The sequence below is a fragment of the Humulus lupulus genome, chromosome 5 (assembly GCF_963169125.1).
Source record: "Humulus lupulus chromosome 5, drHumLupu1.1, whole genome shotgun sequence".
Lineage (NCBI taxonomy): Eukaryota > Viridiplantae > Streptophyta > Magnoliopsida > Rosales > Cannabaceae > Humulus > Humulus lupulus.
This window is the reverse complement of record NC_084797.1, coordinates 140,433,768-140,438,760: the sequence shown is the minus strand read 5'-3', so window position 1 is coordinate 140,438,760 and position 4,993 is coordinate 140,433,768. Positions and strand designations below refer to the sequence as shown.

At 33.1% G+C, this 4,993-nt stretch overlaps 1 pseudogene; it reads left to right on the top strand.

The window, feature by feature from the left end:
- The first annotated feature begins 1,629 nt into the window (after positions 1-1,629).
- Positions 1,630-4,272, top strand: LOC133779533 (DUF21 domain-containing protein At4g14240-like; annotated as a pseudogene).
- Positions 4,273-4,993: the final 721 nt, after the last annotated feature.

Sequence of the window (4,993 nt, the reverse complement as noted above, 5' to 3'; positions counted from 1 at the left end):
TGATTGATTAATTGGTTTGTTGTGTTGATGTGATGAATATAGGTTTATTTAAGTTTTGGGAAATATGATAGAAATAGGAGATATGCTGCCCAATTTTTTTTAAGAATTAGTAATATGAGAATAATGCATGTTTAATTGATTTGTTGAATATTTTTGTGTATATCATGTATTGTATACATGCACGTTTTAAATTTGGGAAATGTGATAAAAATAGGGGAAATGCTGGCCAATTTTTTTTGGACATATTGTTTTCTTTATTTACTTGTCAATTAGGTAATCCATGAACCTAATTGTTAATGTTTGGTTCTTTGTTTTTTTGTGTGTGAAGTTTGACAATGGATAGAGATTGGATGTCAGCGGATAGGTTATCATTAAAATATAGGAATGGAGTTGAGTTTTTCTTGGAATTTTGTGCAAGAAATACTCAATCTCCTAATAGTATTCCTTGTCCTTGTGTTATGCCAAATTTTAAAATAAAAGATCACTTATTTAGGAATGGAATAGACAAAAGTTATAAAGTATGGTTTTTGCACGGAGAAATAATGAAAGTCACTGATGAGGGACCATCTAAGAATAATAAGTATTTTGATGTCGATTACAAAGTTGATGCTATTGCAGAAATGATTGATGATGCACAATATAAATTACATGTGGATCCAATTAAATTCTAGTCAATCTTAGAAGATACTGAGAAACCTATTTTCCCTAATTGTACAAGGTTCACTAAATTATCAACATTGCTTAGGTTGTATAACTTAAAAGCCAAACATGGGTGGAGTGATAAAGGAATGATAGAGTTGTCAACATTTTTAGGAGAATTATTACCCGAAGGTAATGAAATGCCGTCTTCATTTTATGAAGCAAAGAAGACATTGCGTTCGTTAGGCACTACAACAATTTTTCTCAAATATTACATTAAAATATAACATAATTTTAGAAGTGCTATTGATACGGAGACAAGAAAAAAAGACACGGGAAAAAAAATTTAGGCGGCAAATGAAACACTTTTTGCCGCCTGAAATTGACAAAACAGAACAGCAAATTGACAAAGGAGAATAGCGTGCCTCTCCCTCTCTCAAATCCCTAATCTCCCTAATCTCTACCAGTCTTTCTCTCATTGCATTCAGTCTCGGTGCATTCAGTCTCAAATCCCTAATCCCTAATCTCTCAGTGCATTCAGTATTTCTCTCATTCGCTCTCCCTTGCTCTTTCTCTCATTCGCTCTCTCACATTCTCTCGGCTTTCTAACCCTCGCGCCGTTGAACCACACCACAACCACACCCCTGCTGAAGCCTCCCTCACGTCGGTACTCACGCAACTGAAGCACACCACGACCACGCCCGTGCTGTAGTCGTTGAGTCTCTCGTCCCCCGCTCTCTGTTTATCTCTCCCGCTGGCTTTGAGCAAGAACTGGAGACCTCCGTTTGTCTCTGTGAGGTATAATTTGTTTTTTTTTTTTTTTTTCAGATTTCAATTTAATATCAAAAAACCATTTTGAATATTATCAATATATATATGCTTGTGCTGGAATAATTTTTTCGATTGGCATTTGGAATTTGATGTGATTTTATGCATAGATTATATATTTATCGAGTATTCACAATCCAGATTGATGTTTTGATATGGTGATTCACAAATTTGCAGGCCCTTCCAATTTACTTGGATAAAATGTTCAATCAGTATGTGGCTATAATTCTCTCTGTGACTTTTGTTCTATTTTTTGGAGAGGTATTTTATTTTTGTTCCATTAACTTTCATGCTTGGTTTAATAGTAAAGTGTCAATATTTTTGTTGGCTTATTATGATGGAAACTTGATATTCGTTTTTCTAAATCAGGTTATCCCACAAGCTATATGCACTAGATATGGACTTGCAGTAGGTTCCAACTTTGTTTGGCTTGTTCGGATTTTGATGATAATTTGCTACCCAATTTCATACCCAATTGGAAAGGTACAATCTCCAATGGAAAGTTGATGTTTAAACATTTAAATGTGAACTTGGAATTTGCATTTATCAACCCTCTAATCTATACTATTTTAAACTGGTGTTTTAGTCATTGAATTTAAGTATTTTTTCCAGTGGTTAAAAATAAATCATAAATGTAAAGCAAAACTGTGGAATCTGGTTGCAAAACGATGGATTCTTAATGATATCAGATTATAAGGGATTTATATCTATTTTTTGACTTGAGATATACACAATGCAGATTTTGGATTGGGTATTAGGACATAATGAAGCTTTATTTAGGCGAGCTCAGTTAAAAGTTCTTGTCTCCATCCACAGCCAAGAGGTAAAGTAAAGCTGTTGAGGATAATTAATATGCTCTTTAACTTAAGGAATAGCTTTACAAGTTGAAAATACGAATTATTGCTATCATCTACCACAGATATATCTTGGCATTAGTTCTAATTTCCTTATCTTGTCATAATAGGCCGGCAAGGGTGGCGAGCTTACACATGACGAGACAACAATTATAAGTGGGGCACTAGATTTAACTGAGAAGGTAAGGTCTTAACAGAAATATCATTATTCCTTACATTCATTTCCTTCTAATTTGCATGTATGCCAGTGATAGTATTATATCCAACTATTATATGAGATGGACGTAAATCCTGGTGAATATGAAAGTTTATTTTACTTCTTCTACTTCTCTCTCTCTCTCTGAGTCTTTAGAACTATACCAAAGAGGCTAAAACTTATTTTTTTTAATTGTAATTTCATTTTGAAGTATAGCTATTTGAAACTCTGTGCTCATGCTAAATCTTTCTCTCTCTCGAGCTCGCTTATTCAATATTCTGTTTTAAAGTTGTTTGGATTTTTTTACTTTACTACCCAGTCATCTTATCTTTTGGTTTAAAGAGCATTCGGAAACTTTTCTTGTCATTATAGTTTCATTTTGATGTATAATGATTTCACTCTTTATGCTCATACTGAAATTGTAACTTGAATATGATAGTAAGCTTGCAATAATGTGCCATGATTAGAAAATCAGCATCTTACTTTCTTTCTATTATTAATTTTTTTAAATCTTAAAAAACAGACAGCTGAGGAGGCTATGACACCCATTGAATCAACATTTTCCTTAGATGTCAATTCAAAGTTGGACTGGTGAGTTTTGGTCATGAATTCATTGTTCTTTCTTTCTGTCAATTGGATTTTACTGGTTTTCACAATTTTTGTTTACATGCTGCTTTTAGCTGATTTTCAAAGATTCAGTCACTCGACCTTAGAAACTATTTTTTTTATAAAAGAAGAAAATATAGAAAGTTTTGTTGTTGTTGTTGTAGTGATAGATTGTGTTAAAAGAAGGATATTTTAGCTGTGATATCAGTCCTAGGCTCCTAGCCTATCATCTTAGGAACACTATCCCAATTAGTTGCTGGCTTGTCAATAGTTCTGTCACCTTTTTACACAAAGTTTCACTGAGGATAGTTTGTACATTTTATTTTTATTTTCGCATACAGTGCTCTGGCATATCATAATGGCGTGACCCATGTTTTATTGAAACATGTCTTATGCTGTAATTGAAATGTTAGGAATGTTTGAATCACATGACAGCTCAATGTGTTTTCTCGTTGTACAGTTATTTTCTGTTTTCTTAGCAGAAGTTTGTTGCAGAAAAAAATTATATTTTTTTACTGTATTTCTCATTTTTCTCCTCCTTTTATTCAATAACACAGGGAGGCTATGGGAAAAGTTCTTGCTCATGGGCATAGTCGAGTTCCTGTCTATTCTGGGAATCCGAAGAACGTTATTGGACTGCTTCTAGTGGGTGCTAGAATAGTAGAATGTGAATGTTTAGAAGATGTTTGTATACTAGATGCATTTTAAATTTGACTTATCAAAGGAACTAACAGCGGGCAACATACTTTGTACTCTGCTCTTTAACTTGTTCAATTCTGCTTATTGTTAGGTGAAAAGTCTTCTTACTGTACAACCTGAAACAGAGACTCCAGTCAGTGCCATTTCCATTCGGAGAATACCACGGTTTGCTTAACTCTTCAATTACTAATTTTTTATTTTTCAGAAAATACATTCAGTCAGAGTATCCAGTGTTTATTTGTATGTTGTATACTCAGAGTTCCTGCCGATATGCCACTGTACGATATATTAAATGAGTCTTAGAAGGGCAGCAGTCATATGGCAGCTGTGGTGAAGACTAAAGGGAAAAGCAAGCTTCCTACAATTGATGGGGAGAAGACTTTTCTGTGGCTGCCTAGTAATAATTTTACAGAACATGTCTATTTCTATATGCATATTTATATTATTTAGGCTTCTTTGTTTGATGCTTTTGATAATTAATATGGTTTTTTTAAGAGTTACTATAAGCACTTATCAATGTTTTGGTAAAAGATGAAAGTATCTTTAGAATGGGTCCATTATTAAGAGTTGATCATTTATGCGCTAATTTCATCTAATATAAATATTCAACTGATTGCTTTTTGACACAGTGGTAATATAATATTTTGTATTGATTGCTTCAATGCTTTTAGTCAGGTCTTAATGAGAAATTAAAATGCATAAAGCAACATTCAATGTTGGAAGTTTCTTTGATTAATATTCAGGTTCAAGGTATTTGAGCTTTCTTACATGGGTTTCTTTATTTATGTATATATTAATCAACTAATGCCTTAAGGTCTTTCTAAGCAGTTGGAAAGAGCAACAATAGAAATAGAAAATTAATTCAGAATACAGAGCATAAAAAACAACCAGATGCACATAAAATAGAAAGGAAAAAATGGCAACAGGTCTTCACACGCGATTATATTTTATCTAATTTACTTTGGAGTTTTATCTTCATATATAGCTATTTGATGATTTGTTTATTAATTCTTCTATTAACTTTCATTCAATTTTTGGTCTCTTATTTATAGGTTAGGAAATCAATCAAAGAGACTGCCTTAATTCTCTCTAATGATGATGTTGATGGTGGCGGGGCTTGGCAAGGTGAGGTGTAGGCTCGATGGTATGTATCTCTTCTAACCAGTGATCA